Source organism: Pinus tabuliformis, chromosome 7 (assembly GCF_031772625.1).
Source record: "Pinus tabuliformis cultivar Carrire ecotype Pingquan chromosome 7, CPIR1, whole genome shotgun sequence".
NCBI lineage: Eukaryota > Viridiplantae > Streptophyta > Pinopsida > Pinales > Pinaceae > Pinus > Pinus tabuliformis.
Genome location: NC_142293.1, coordinates 744004563 through 744021743, shown reverse-complemented (window position 1 = coordinate 744021743; position 17181 = coordinate 744004563).

The following is a 17181-nucleotide window of genomic DNA, read 5'->3' as shown; positions in this document are numbered from 1 at the left end:
AGATCATGGGATAAAAATATCCATAAACAAACAAGGGATTCCAAAGGTTAAACCACCTCCACCCTCATCATACCATGATCTCACCTAAACTAGTCCCAAGTTCACAAAACAAAATCAAGCTTGGATGCCTCAGAATTCCATCACCATCCCTTGAGGAATTTTCCTATTTCCACCCACTTGTTGAGGGCTTCCTAGATAAAACCCTCTCCACCTGCAACCCTTGGCATTTTCCTAAGACAAGCTCACCCAAATCCAAAACCTTTTAGAAATCCATAGGTCAAACAAGAAAGAAGCACATCACACCATGGCTATCCAGAAATGGAAAGGCAAGGCCGAAACCATTGTAAAAAACCTGACGAAATTCATGCCACTGATATCAAAGAAAAAAATACAACATGCATATGTCATGCATGCCAAAACCAGCTAGGAAACCATATATGCAATATGTTACCTACAAGTGTTCCTACTGAAGCTACTTGATCCAATGCTTCCTTTCTTGGTCCTTACTTTCCTTTTCTATCCCTTTCCTTCCTTTTCTTGGGTTATCTCATTGTCTTCTTGTTTCTCTTCTCCTCTCTGAGACTAAGTCTAAAACTGAACTGAGAAAAGGCTACAAACTAACGCTTTGATGTATGTTTATTATTTATGCCTCTAATTTCATCATTTTCCTTAATTTTCCTTCAATTTCCTCCTCACATGCAACTTGTGAAATTTCACCTCCCTTTTCTCCTAATTTCCTTTATTTTTAATAAATAATATGCCGATAATACGTTTGTGCCTTTTTAAAGCCTTTTCCATTGCCTTTTCAAATTTACCTTAGCCATAAACACAACAAGTGATTCCCACTAGGATATTTTTCCCAACATGCAGCTTGGAATAAGTGTCCCTTGACCTTTATTTTGCCTTTATTAACTTTTATTACATGAACTTTTGATTTGGGGATGTTACAGACCCTCCCCCTAAGGGGAATACCATCCTCAGTGTTCTATGACACCTACAACTAGAAAAACCATCGAAAGCCAAAACGTACTATCCATGGAGCTTTATAACCGAGCTCATTGCAGTATTTACAATGAACAACCTGTTCAAAAGAAAAACCATCATGATAAACATGACAACCATACAACTTATTGGAGATTTATAACACAAGTCATTACAGTATTTACAATAACAACCATACATGAATATGTACACATACCAAAATTGCTTTTCCTCAATTGACAAATAATGAATGATACATAGCCCAAATCTGATCAACCATCTCCCATGTAGCTTCATCGAGCCCAAAGTGCTTCTACTCCACTTTGACTTACTCGATTGCTTTGTTTCAAAGCATGAGTTGTTTCTGCTGCACTATGCACTGAGGTTCCGACTGAAATTTTCCTTCTGGTTCCACCTGCAATATAGACCAATCAATAACATGATAAATATCCTTTACATATATTTTAAACAATGAAACATGGAAAAACTCATGGACTTTCACTTTCTAAGGTAGTCCAAGTCTATAGGCCACTGATCCAATCCTCTCAAGGATCTCAAAAGGCCTGCAATATCATGGTGCCAACTTGGCACATGATCCAATTCTCAAGGAGCTCTTCTTGGGCTTGATGCACAAGTACACATTATCCCCAACCTGAAAATCCTTAACTACCCTATGCTGGTCTGCATATCTCTTCTACCTATCATGTGCTGTCTTAAGGTTTTTCTTAATAACTTGCATTTCTTGTTCCATGCCTGCCAACATGTATGGTCCAATGAGTACATTGTTCATTGGACCACTCCAAATGATGAGGGTATTACAAATTTATCCATACAGTGCCTCAAACAGACTCATCCTCAATGTCTACTCATTAGTACAAAATGACTATTTAGTTACTAAAAGAAAGACTAAAATTTACATATAAATGACAATTTTCCAGTCGGTGACCAGTAGTAGCTAATTTACAGTATCTTATAACGCGACCAACTTTTAGTCATTTTTAGCTTAGCCATTAATTGATTGTCTCAATTTTTTCATTTATTAGTATATTTAGTCATAAATTTGGTCACTAATTTAGTCATTAATTGCCACAATTAATGACCAAATATATTACTATATGATTATGTGAGAAAACCATTTAATGACTAAATAAATATGACCAGAATGTTGGTCGTGTTATAAGATACTATAAATTAGCTACTAATAATCATATATATGCAAAATTTAGTCATTGTTTGAAACCAATTAATGACCAAAAAAATATGACTAAATTTTGGTCATGTTATAAGACACTGTAAATTAGCTACTAATAGTCGTATATATGCAAAATTTAGTCATCATTTGTAATAAAAAATTTAACATTTGCAGTAGTCATTTATCTTGTTTTTATAGTTTCATATTCATTATATAAACGAATAATTTAGTAATTTATATTCATTTCATTTACTTTCATTAATAATCAACATAAACGACAATTTAGTCATATATACATTTTATTTGTGTTCATCATTAGTTAATATAAACTACTAATTTAGTATTTTTAGAATGATTTTATGTGTTCATTATTAATGAACATAAATTAATTAGTATGCTGTTGTGACTAAATTAAAAAAAATGGCATACAACATGCATGTTCATCTAATATGAAAATTCAAAGTTACATATGTTAATTACAATACTAAACAACATCCATGTAACTATAAATAATTTCAACCACATAAATTATAGTATATGAAATGTTAAGTATTACAATATGAGTTTCCAACTTAATATTGGTTGGATTACAATTTACACATGAAATGTTGTTTCATCACTTCAAAACATTATCATTGTGTTGCCAAGACATTGTAGGTGAATTCACCAACTCTGAAGACTTGACCATCAATCTCTATGTGGGTGCCTTATGCAGGATTTTGGCTCTAAGGGTATCACTAGACTAGTTCTCTTATCTCTCTCTTTTTTCATTTGTCACTCTAGTGTTATTGTTCTCCCCTTTCTTTAATTCTTTCTTCTTACCATCAATGTCAGGCTCCTTTTCTAAAAACAAAAGAAGATAAAGTGCAGAGTGTAAGATGTGAAAGATGATGAACACTAGAATATAAACTAAAATATAATATAAATGATTTATATTACATATACCTCAATATCAACAATGTCAAATCCATTTTTCCCCATAAAAGAAAGAAACTTGAACAAGTTTTCTTCGATTGAGCGATAGCAGCCACTATGTGGCTAGATGACCTGTATAAAAAAAGAAAATAAAATGTCACCATAGAGAAAGACACCTTAGTAACTTTCATGAAAATCTTAGGCACAATCATGCCAACTAAAATACATGCTAAAAAGCTCAAGTTGTAAATAAATTATGAAAATAAATAATTTGAGGTGTGATATCTAATCCTTGTTGTTTTATTCACAACAACATTTCATTCTCTAACACATGAACTTTGTGAAGTATATAAACAACATGTGCTCAAATAACAACATGAAAGTAAACTTTTCTAATAGTCATGAAATTCTTTTAACACAAAATAATTAAAAGGATTTCAATCAACATCATGTAATATTAATTTCATCTTCAAGCTTTGGATGTTGTTTAAATGGACATGATATCAAATATTTTCAATTTCATAGTTAAAATACAAAATAAAATCAAAAGAAACATTCAAAATACAATCAAAAAACAAAGAGAGGATATCATGGAATAGACATTTCAATTATAAAAAATTTGTTTTCTTGACCATCGATGTCTTGTCTGGCATTCCTAAGACATTTTCTTGCCCAAAATAACCATGAGGTGAAAGAATCTCATCATTAAAAACCATAGGAATAAATACTAGAAACATTTCCAAAGTTGATGGCTTAAGTGTCTAAAGGATCTCCAACAACAAATGAATCATATCCAAGACGTGCTCCACATTATCTCCCCTCATTTTTCCAATCACATTTCTTGTAACCTACCCACACCGAAGTTAAGTAACAATCAAATGAAGGCATTGAAATTTGTTTTTATCTTTTATATCTATAAACGTTGAATTTGATTTGTTTCAGGAACATATTAATTCATATTTAAAGTCTTCCTTTCATGAGAAGGTCTCAATCAAGAAGGACATCAGAAAAATCAACCTCAATGATGTCCTCAAACAATTTCTCCAATATCAAATATTGCTATGATATCTTGGATTGAAAAAAGAACATATTTGCAAAATGAAAATCAATATAGTACTTTATATGTTCAAACTTTGTATATGGTGTATTCTTAGGCATCTTTTTAAGATGTCCCTCTGCCTTTACCAAAGCAGCATGTAGCTTGGTTAAACTTTGTATCATTTCATTCAACATCAATTTCTACAAGATAAATGTCACACATTATTCTTTCCCATTTCTCAACATGATACATATGATAAATGGAAAGTCACATAAAAAGAAGAGAAAACCCTTATCTAACCAAAACAAACAAACAAACCGTGTCTCTAATAAAACTTCACACCTCAAAAATTCCTCTACCACATGCTTAGGCTAAAGGTGAGATTATTTGAATCACCTTTAAGTCATATTTAATGGGATTTTCGTATGTTTTTTGTCATGTCAATTTGGTGCTAAAAGCAATATATAAATCCAAGTTATTATTAGTGAAATTAAAGTATAATTTAGAAAAGTAATATCATTGCAAGTTAGTGGAGAGATAAACATATTCATAATTAGGCTTCTCTAATTTAGTTTGATTTAATTTTGTATTTGAATATATAGTTTTCACTAAAGAAATGAAATATAAAGATGGGAATTGAAATAGCCCTGTGAATTTTTAATCAATTCATATTATATATCTCTAAAATAGTCAAGTCATCCTTCTCTACTGTTTGATAGAGATTTATTGTGCATAGAAGAATAATGAATTAACTATCAAACATAATGATGCAATATATTAACCAAGGAAAGAAAAATGACATGGTTGTGGTATTTGTGTGCTCGAAGGAAATACAACAATGGTTGCATGCTTTCTTTATCATGAAATAGTCTTGAAGAAAAATGTCGGTTCAAAAATTGAACTCCATTACCAATAGAAGATGAATGTTTTGGTTAAGGAAAGGATGCATTGAAGGGATCAAGGTTTAGCTCCAATACATAGTTATCCTTGTCATTGCAAAATACAAAGTTGTCATCATTTTCTTATCTAGGTAAAAAGGAGAGAGAGTCTGTATTTGTGCACCTATGATAGTATATGGAAAAGAGAGCACTAGTGTACCCTAGAGCACCATATCTCTCTCCTCCACAAATACTAGTGTACTGTCAACATTATTGTACAAACCACTAAAGGATCACATTGTTTATTATACTTAACACTATTGTACAATGTTCTAACTACAACCCTCCTAAAGGAAGAGCATTTTAGTTGGAACAATATCCAAATCACACCGATAAATTAAATCTAAATACATGGAAAAAACAAAACCTTAAAAATCAATGAATATTGCCTAAGGGACATGAATAACACCATTTAAGGAGCAATTTACCAAAGAAATAATTACCCATAACCTTCTTCTTACTTCCCATAATTATCCTATTTCTAAAAATGCACTAAATCGTACTTCCAATGCTCCAAAACAGAATTAAAATGGTTGTCATGGTTGTGGTAGCTTTTGTTGTAAAGAAAATGAGTGATAGGAAGAGGCTTCTTGCAGGAAAAAAAAAATTAACCAAGACAAAAAATGTTGATGTCAGTGATAGAATTAATTCAATTCATTTCTAGATGAATGATTGAACAACATAAAGACATCTTAACCTTAGATTTATTAAACTTAGAGAAGGACATAAAACCAAAATACAAATATTTTAATACTCAATACATCTCGATATATATATATATATATATATATATATATATATAGATAGATAGATAGATAGATATAGATATATTTGTTTATTTTTGTGGGATCATTAGATTCAACAGGTTTTTTGTTTTTATTTATTTATAATATTGTAATGAACAATAAATATTTACTTTAACCTACCTTGTAATTATCACCTCTGTCAAAATCAGTTTCATCTAGTCTACTAGGGGCATAAAACCAACAAATATATTTGTATATGATGATATGTTTTCTACATTGATAGAATTTCATGTCAGAAGGTTTTTTATTCTTTTGTTTATTTTTTCAATCAAGTTACAACATTGTACACGTTGAATTGCACAAAATGGCTAATTACACGTTGAATTTGTATAAACCATAGGAATTAATACTCTTTTACGATCAACCCACTAGTCTCAATATATATTTTTTCTTCTTTCCATTTTCGATGCACTTAAAGTGATCTTCTATTAGTTGGTTAACAAGTTGCCATTAAAAGCGACAATTCCATCATTTTTCATGAAATGTCTCCATGCAACCTTTTATTGCTTGCCTTGACAAAGAAACTCTTGCATTATTATTTCAAAGAGCATGTTTCATGTGCCATAGAAAATATGAATTGCGAGATATTATGAGTACTATAGAAAAACTAGAGCTAATATTACTACAAACCAGAAGTGGTGGACACCATAACTGACCTGTAAAATTGAGCTCTGAAGTTCTTTAATTGCTTCACTCTTCTGACATAGGTTGACAAAATCCTTGTAAATAATAACTTCTTTCCAAGCCCAACTTTTAAGGGCTTGATGGGATGAAACAAGAGCCACACAATAACTATGGAATATATCTACATGTAACAAGATATTGTCCAAATAATGGCACACTTCTAGAGCTTCTTCCACCTGCACAAAGGATATGTCTTGGGATGTGGAAGCTAAAAAAATATTGGATGATTTATAGAGTTTAAATTGTAAGAATCATTGTAGTTTTTAACCCCGTACACAAATTAACTGCATACGCATTCTAAAACTAGAAGATAAACAATAGCGAGAGCATAACACATTAAACAAATATACACAGAGATTTTCCCCTGGATCCCAAAACCTGGACTACCAGATTGATGTTTTCATTATGTTCCTTTCAATGTTACAATACATATATATACATGTCGAAGCATCGAATACCATGGACCAAAAACCATCACGCCCAAAACCATGTGTGAAAACCATGCACAAAACCATGGGTCCAAAAGAAAAATTTTCCTAGGGTGTTGCCCCAGACCTTGTAGAGGGGGGCTAATTGCTCCCCTCAAACCCCCCGTACAGGGGCGGCTTCTGCCCCCCTGTGACCCCCCCCCCCCCTCCGTTATGCATCGGGGCAATGAAGGGGGGGCTCCGCCCCCCCTCTAATATAACACAACCCAATAATCATCAATACCTTTCCCTAAGAGACATATTCCCCATGTTGAAGCTTAACTAGGTCCCGTTTCCAGCGAATAATCTCAAGGCAGTCATCAGGATGAAATCTCCCTATGTCACCAATATAGAACCATCACATTCCTCTCTCATCCACCTTCTCTAGTAGGAAATAATGTAGGAGTGTAAACCATCGATACATAATTATAATTTTCAATTAGTTAAGCCCTAGTGTTCAATCACCTTGTAGGACTCATCAATTTTCTCTTCATTCTTGAAATAGCCTAGAGTTACATGGGGACCACAAATAACTATCTCTCCTTTTGGCATTGGTGACTCTAATGTCAAATACCCACCTCCTTCCCAATCAATCAGCTGCAAATGTAAACAAGACTATTCAACACAAAATCAACTTAGAATATTTTATGGTTCTAAAATAATTGGAACCGTCATAAGAAAGTCAATTTTAAGACAACTATGAGCTTTAGAAGGCAAAAGGAGTGAGAAAATCATGCAGAGAAAGTTAGAAAAACCATGGAGGCTACCTCCTAAACATGAATTATGTTCACCCTTTTCAACATGCAACTGATCTGCTAAAACAATATTTACAGGATGTTGCAGTGCAGTTGCAGAGGCCATCTTTCTGGTCTTATTTCCATAATGGTACACCAGACCAATGTTCTTACACCTCCATGGAGTTTGTGCTTATTGATGGACATCAACTATGGATTGCAAAACATTTACTCTTTGACCATTTCCATTTAGAGTATTGTTTTCAATCATTGCACTTTGCTACTTAGAGCCAACCTGGCCCACTTTTTCATCAACAATTTGATTATTATTATTACCATGTTGTGTTTCTCTTAAATCACAAATTGTCTCTTGGTCACCATCAATTGATTTGTTTGAAGATAAATTCCACACACATGAGCTATTTTGTTGCTGAAATATAGGGTTTTCAATGCCTTCAATATTCATATTAGAATCTTTAGTGAAATTACTATCTACAATCTGACAACTGCCATGAATGGATTGTTTGGCATGAACATGGTTTATTAGGAACTGATTCATGTTATATAATGTTATTTAGGACTGGGAAATAATTAAATAGGGGAAAAACCAAACAAGTGATTTTTCTAAGGATTATCTACAACAAGGATTGAGCCAAATTTCATAATTGATATTTTTCTTGACAAGGATTTGGGAACTTTACTCTATGTTGGCCCTCCTTCCCTATGTTTGTAGAAATCCAATTTTGCCTACACATCCCACTTCCCAGGTTGCTTTTATAGGCAAAGATCTCTATAGATAGATCATGTCATCAAGAGCCAAATTTGAAATTATAGCCACCTCAAATATTGAAGAACTACATAAAAAATGCCATTAATATATTAGTCATTTTCTCTAAAACTAAGCTTCATTAAAAACTCTTTTACATACCATAGTCATTATTTTGTTGCGTCCATCACCTTTAGAAGAAATTACTTGTAGTGACCCAAATGGTAAACCTACCAACCCATTACCCTCATGTTCCATCAATACTGCTGTTGATCTAAGATATTGTGGGACTTGCAAACCAATGATTGGTGGTGTAGGCAAATCTATGATGAAGAGGAAAGAATATTCCAAGAAGGATTAAAATGAATATCCTGTGAAGGCCTAGAAACAAATGATAGTAAGCCATGTCCTTGAGAAGAACCACTACTTATCCTAGGTTCTTGTGTGAATGGAATATGATGTGATCCCTAAGGAATACATGGTAGTAGATGTAACATTATAGAAGAAATATCCCCAGTTCCATTTAAATTTCCTTCATTGGAACCCAATTTCCAAATTCATGATTAGCTGCTCTATTATCTGAACTTGCAACAAACCAGGTATTACTAGAAATACCCATCATCATGTTTCTTGAACTAGCTTCTTCTTGCTTAGAAGATTAATGCTCCCTTGCATCACCGTTGGAGCTTGAAGAATTGATAAGTCTAAGCGTAGAATAATTTTCATTCCATCCAACTAAATGAAACCTCCTCTTTATACTAGACGACACATGAAACATACTGGGCTGACGCTATCATTCCAACAAATATGACAGAGTAAGCATCACTATCATCTTTTCATCTACGTTATTTTACACACGACATAATTTATTTTCTCTATTTTATGTCATTTTATTTATGATAGGCTTTCCATTCAATCTGGATAGACATACTATTCAAACTCTATTATTTTCTAAACCTTCTCATATCTTGGGTTTATGCTTTCAATTTTTTTGTTGATTGGGCTATGATCTAGCTGTAGAATGGTGGGAGTTTACCACAACTTTTCCACCTTCTATTCTCAATGCATTCCTTTATGGACTCCACCCAAGATTTCCCAGAGTGATATGTTCCCAAATTTTGACCGATGCTTTTCCAGCCAAGAATTGGGTGGTTTTGGTTAACAAAATGTTTATTAATTTTGTTAGGATTTGTGAGAATGTTGTAGTCTTTTTATGTTAGGAGAGTATGGTGCTCCTAGTTTAAGGTCTCTAGGCTATTTTATCCTCTCCAAATGATGTTTTATTCTTAATATTAAGGAAGATCTAGCTAACATTCTATTCTTGTATCTCAACACCTTACAAATCACAAAGACTCTGAGGATGCAAATGGAGGTACAGAGAAGGTTGCACGAATAACTAGAGGTAAGGGATATATTTCCCTTTTTGACTTTCATTCTTTGTACATGATTTTACTATGTTGTTATGAAGTTTGAAATTAAAAAAGTGACATTGATTCTGAGCCTTTGTTTTTAGCAGGTTTAGTGACACTTGTAAGGTCGTATAGAAGCATAGTGAAAGTACTTGTAGTCAATTCTAGAACAAGCAAGGGAAAATCTTGCAGGTTAGAATGTGGGGTCAACTAGATTGGAAGATGCTCATGCAGAACTTTCTAAGTTGGCCTCAAAAGCGAAAAGTGAGTGTTTTAACTCTACATTTTCTGCTTTGACCTTCTCCACAATGCCTAAAACCCTAGTCTATTTCTAGAATCTCAGATTGCTCATCAGAAATCCGCGTCTACAAATTATTCTGCATATAGATTCCTCACTTAAAATGATTGTTTTGAGAAGAGCCTTACAGTGAATTTGTAGGTTGTTAGTAGAAAACGCCCAAGATCTGCTTATGATAACAAAGTGTAGTTTTATCATTATGAAATCAAAGAAGATATGAGGCTACAAGAACTGACACGACAAGAAAATATCTCTTTCTTCATCAATGAAGAGGACAACGACTAAGAGGAAGATAAATGTTACAACAAAGGTAACCCCGAGATTGTCTCAAGGAGCTTGGTTGCAATGTAGATAAAATTGATCATACATGTATTCTAGAACAAATACTTGAGGAAAAGATTAAATTGACTTCTGCCAAACCTAGAATTATTTGATGAGGAATGTAATCATGGAACTAAAGAACTTTGCCAGGGAATAAAGTGTAACAGTATCCATTATATGTACTTGAATCTAGAATCACATTTTGACTAGAATGGATGCTGATCATATTCTATGTATTTTGAATAGGGTTATATCTATGACAATTATGACACTAAGAAGGATTTTTTTGTTGATAATCAAATGGTTGAGCTACAATATGTGTATGATCTAGAGGAAAATGGGTGTGAATTTGATCCTTCCATACTCTTGTTGTAGATATATAGTGGTAATGATGAGGATGTCATCAAAGAGAAATTTTTAAATTCAAATTTGGAAGAAGAACAAATTTCATATTGGGACAAAATATCATGTAATTTACCTAGCAATACTCCCAATCCTAGAACAAACTCTATAATTCTTAAAAGGGGGTTTAGTGATGGATTAGGTAATGGCTGCAAAGGAGACAAAATCTCTCCTAGAAATATAAATCTTTAGAGAAACTTATTATACCAGGGAACAAATTCTTTCCTAGTAGGGCATGTTCCATTTGGCATATCTAAGGATATTCATCTCCATCATACTATATTCTTATACATTTTTTAAGAAACTGTGCTATAGGAAGAACATATTGTTCCTGCATACTCCAGCTCACAAGTATGTCCAGGTGAAACATCACAAATTTTTTTCCAGCTTAGGCTTCCTGATCTTTGAGAATTGGTTCCATCAGGAAGAAGCTCTGAATAGCACATTGTCTATGTCTTGTATCCCTTATATCCAAGGGTTACTATCCCAAATGGAATTTTCCTGCTAGATTCTTTTGCATAATGTGCAACTAAAATGCCACTTGCAGGTGATGTAGATGGACTAACACCTGGAGATGGATTCAAATGTTAAGGACTGGCTCAGAAGCTATTAGAAACCAAATCATGATTTACAGAATAGTCTAGCCATATTGAGCCCGCAGCCAAAGGACCATAGCCTATATTTATGCTTCATGTAGCTTTTCCCATTGAGGGATAGGGTAAGTGAGGACACTGAAAGTGTTTTAGAGAGTAGCCGAATCAAAACAGTATATCTACCAAAGAAGAGTGAGGATGTTAGATTCTAGAATGTCAACTAACAAAAAAATAAAATGTAGTAAAGGAACACAAATTTCTCACTTGGGCAGCATGGGAAATGACTATAATTCGAGAACTGTAATGAACTATATAAACAGCTAACCGGAAACTGAAAACATGTAGAAGTTGTGTGATCTTAAGGATTAAAATCGAACAACCATGAGAATAAGACCATTGCTCCCTGATTGAGGAGGGCTACCAATGACTCGTCCATATCTAGAGCCAAGTCCACCTTAAATAGTACACCCATTGATAGGTCAATCGCTTGTAACAACCAACAATAGCTGCCGAACAACATTGAAGCCCTCATCTGCACTCCTTGAGGTGATTGGCCTTGGTTGCATTCAGGGATGAAACAAGACCATGCTGCTTTGAGATCAGCTCACTCACATCACTAGTTTCCTCAACATCCCAAACTTGGAAGCTATTCACATAGCCAAGAAGGAGAACACGGTGGGAAATATTTTCTTGAAGTTCTAGCTTATCGAATCCTGCCCACTGAACCTGTACCACAAAATAAGTTGAAATATATGGCAGTTTTTTTAGTGATATATATTTCTTAGGTGCATGATGAATTTTTGAGATTAGAATCATGTACATTTATATCATCTCTTCTATGGATGAGTTCTGATCCGCCAGAAAGGAGATCTAATTTTTTTTTGAAAAAACATTAGACAATGGAATCCTGGACATTTTGCAATCACATAAGATAATATGTTACTACATAGTCAAATTTCATAAGTGGGATTTGGCACATATTACCCTATATTTGAAAATAGCATCACATAGATATAAGAGTAGGTTGATGTAAAAATCATCAATAATAACTTATACTTTATCAAGCTTGCAAAGACTAAAATACTTGCTCCCTTTAGAGTGGCAGTGAATATATTTTTGAACAAATCTTATGTCTTCTAGCATAAATATGGTATAGAAACCACTCTTTCTTAAGAAAACCATTTTTCTTAAGCCATGCATACATTTTGTATCTTGGCTTGATCCTACCCTCAAGATCATAGTCAAAATATTTTGGAAGTGATGGAAGAATTTGCAGTGGGTTAAATGTAGTACTACAAAGAAAATCAATTTTTTTTTGGATCAAATATGCACTTGTATTCATTAATATTTGCCTTGTCCTCACCATTTGACAAACATCATTGAAGGGTAACCCAAGTCTCAAAAGACAACTTAGCTTCTCCTGCAACTTATTGCTTTCACAATGAATCATTCTGGCAACTTTGAACATCGACTCAGGATAATTTATCAAGCCTAATTTCAACAAAAGGTTTAGCTTGTGCCTCTCAATTGGCTCTTCTAAATTTTTAGTGATATATATTTATTGGGTGCCTAATGAATGGTTGAGATTAGAATCAAGGAAATTTATATCATCTCTTCTACAGATGAGTTATGATCCTCTAGAAGGGAGATTCTGAAATTTTTCTGAAGAATACTTAGATAATGGATGCCTAGACATTCTGTAATCACATAAGATAATATGTTACTACATAGTCAAATATCACAAGTGGGATATGGAACATATTTCCCTGTATTTGAAAATAGCGTCACATAGAGATAAGAGCAGGTTCACGTAAAAATCATTCAATGATAACTTACACTTTATCAAGCTTGCAAAGACTAAAATACTTGCTCCCTTTAGGGTGGTAGTGAACATATTTTTACACAAATATTCTCTCTGGTAGCTTAAATATGGTACAAGCAACAATTTATTTCTTGAGAAAATCATTTTTCTTAAGCCATGCATACATTTTTTTATCTTGGCTTGATCCTACCCTCGATATTATTTTGGAAATAATGGAAGAACCTGAAGTGGGTTAAATGTAGTACTACAAATAAAATCAACTTTTTTTGGACCAAATCTGCACTTGTATTCACTAATATTGGCCTTGCCCTCACCATTTGTCAAACATCATTATAGGGTAACCCAAGTCTGAAAAGAACACTTAGCTTCTCTTGCAGATTATTGATTTCACAATGAATCATTCTTGCAACTTTGAACATCAACTCATGATAATTTATCAAGTCTAATTTCAACAAAAGGTTTAGCTTCTACCTCTCAATTTTGAACTTCAATGGTAGAAGGTGTAACTAGGCCCTCTCCCCAGAGAAAAATGTGGGGTTGACAAAGGGAATCCTCCAGTGTCAACATTTTAGTGCACACAAATGTCTTTTGTCAAGAGGATTTACCTAAACAACTGTTACTTTTATTCAGTTAAAAATGACTACTTAAATTCATCTTAACAATTTTGTTGAAAATAACTCATGCTAACTTGCATATGAAAAATATAAAGCCAACGAATATGCACCATGTCTTTCCAAAAGAGAAAAACTAGCAAGGAAAGATAGACACATGATTAACATGAAAAGCTCACCAGAAAAATTCAATAGTCATGCACCCGAAACAAAACTGAGAAGCCAAAACAACAACAATATTGTTAGACGACATTTGAGACAATACCATTTGAAATGCCGCAAAAGTATGCCAACGTTCACACTTGATATAGCAAGAACTGTAGAAATGCTTGTAACTACCTCTTCTTGGCATTGATGAATGTCTTCCTCACTTAAAATTGTGTAGTTCAGCTGCAAACTCAATCAATCTTCACAAAATGAGATTCCAGAAAAATCAAATTGTAGACAAGCAATGAAGGAAAGCTAAACTGAACCATCCTTTAATTCAAATTTTAAGAATAGAACAAACAAAGTCTAGTTCCTCCCTAAGCTATAATCCCATTCAAAAGTCACATAATAGAAACTTCTAAACTGTCTCAAACAGGAAGAAAAATAAAAGTTTTATTTTAGGTGATTTAAAGGCACTACTTAAAAAGAGGCTAAATACAAAAATATCATAGACAAGGAAAAATATGGATAGTAGGTCTGAAATGACTCTATTTCATGCTTGGAATATATTCCACTGCAATTACTGCATTTCTCTTCCTAATACTATTAATATCATGAACTCACTTGAGGAAGAGGTATGATCGCTAGGTAAGATAAGATAATTTTATTAATGTCCAACAAATGACCATAAATAGGTCAATGGGACTGAAGGATACAACCAGTGTGAGTACAATGTGAGAGTGCAAATGCAACTCCTAGAAAATGCTAAACATAAATCTAGGGTAAAATGAAGTTAACAAAAAAAATCAAAGAGAAATGAAAAACAATACATCATCAAAAAAGAAATAGAGCAATGACATAAATACTTAAAAACAAATTGCTACCTCAGTCTACCATAAACTAGAAATAGAAGAGACTGAAGAAAAACCTACAGAAGTGACTCTTGTTCAGGGAAAATTTTAAGGATGTAAATTTATATCAAAGTTTAGAAATCTTGGCAAATCTTACTAGTGTGTAATGTGCAAACTATAAAATATTTGGTGATATATTTGTAAAAATATTCAAATTTATAATGATTTTTTGTATAGTCTCTATTAAATTTTGGCGATCTTTAAAGTAAAATAATTTTATACTATAAAAACTTGGCGAATCATTTTTAGAAAAAATGGAAATTAACGAATCTTTTTTTGGGAAAAAGCATGTAAAATTAGCCCACAAATCAATGAACACTTATACACAAATAAAAGTTTAAAAAGAAAGAAAACTACAAAATGTTCCACGAAAAACAATGCAAAAACCACAGAACTGTCATATAAATGTGCCCGTCATGTCAAGGGATATACATTGAACACATTACACAAATATAGAAATGAAAAGTAAGGCCAGTTGAATTTTAGGGCCATGCAATCAAGATTCAAAACTAGACCACAAATTGTATGTTCCTTTGTTTTCTACAGGCTTTTAGTTGGTAACATGCAAACAGCTATGGTTATACCCTCCATACTTTCATTTATTCTTCTAGTTAGATGTAAAGCTTCAATACTATTTGTCAAGGTGGGATCATACCTACCTAGCAGAGAAATCATGCAGTGCATTATTCTCCTTTCAGAGCCGATAATTATTTAGTTATCGAGCATTCTGTATGCCATTTGACTGAATTGGAGTATTGCCCGTACTCTCTGGTCTTGTGAATTTTAAAATATGTTCGTACATTTGACCGTAATCTCTAACCTTTTTCACTTACTAGTCTAAATGTCCTAATCTTCAATCTCCAAGGCCCCAAGTGGATCTGTATGCACTACATCTTATTCTTCTATAATAAGTTATTGGCTCTTGTAAATTTTGAGTTATATATATTTCTTGGGTTCCTGATGAATGTTTGACCTTAGAATCATGGACATTTAAATCATCTCTTCTACAGATGAGTTTTGATCCTCCAGAAAGAAGATTTTGAAATTTTTATGAAGAAACCTAAGGCAATGGAGTCCTAGACTTTTTTCAATCACATAAGATAATATGTTACTACGTCATAGTCAAATTTCACAAGTGGGATATGGCACATATTGCCCTGTATTTGAAATATCATCACATAGAGATAAGACAAGGTTAAGTGAAACATTTAATAAACCCTAATCCAATGCAGTAGAATATGGCAACACTTCAATAATGAGAAAAATATATATGAACCCATACCATTTGTTTGAAAGAGAAATTCAACACAGAAAAGGATGATCACTATCAAAACACAAGTATTCAAGAGAGGGGCACTATAAGTAAGATTACTCCTAGGTCTTTTATCAAATAAAAACCTGAGTGATTAATTTACAAATGAGGAGGATCGTGTACGTTGTATATATACAATATTATAGCTAAACCTCCATTCAGGTTTAGAGTGCTAGCCCCCAGATGATGAGATGACTAGGAAAACATAGTCAAACATTGATAACTAATAAGCATAATAGGGTGGGTTAATTATCAATATGTAGGCTCAATAAAGACACTGAGACCTAAAGTGTATATTAGCCATAATATCAACAACCATAAGTGTGCCCTTACTGCTATTGTACCTGGTCACTAACTGTGCCCTGTTACTCAAGAGAAGATTGCCAAAGCTAAACAAGGTAGATATTTAACAAAATCAATATGATTATATTATATTTTCTTCCACTTCAGGCCATTCTAACTCTCTAGGATTTATGAACATAATGTTTGGGAACTTTGTAGGGTTGTCTTGCAGCCAGCCACTTAACATGTGCTTCATATGCTCCACCTCCCATGATTGAACTTGCTGACCCTGAAAATGTCTTATGGTGAGGCTTGGTTTTTGAAACTCAAATCACACATAAATATTTCTAATAACCATTCAAAGATCCTTTTGCTTTGGAGCTTAAAAATTGTTTATAATCTCCATGTGTAATAGGGAAAGTTGAATATTTTTTCAAAGATGTGAAGATTACACTATCCTTTTGTCTTCAATCCGTCATCAAGTAATGACCATTTCCTACAAATCCTGTATCTTTAGATAAATTACTTTAGATTTTTTTTTCTAGACTGAA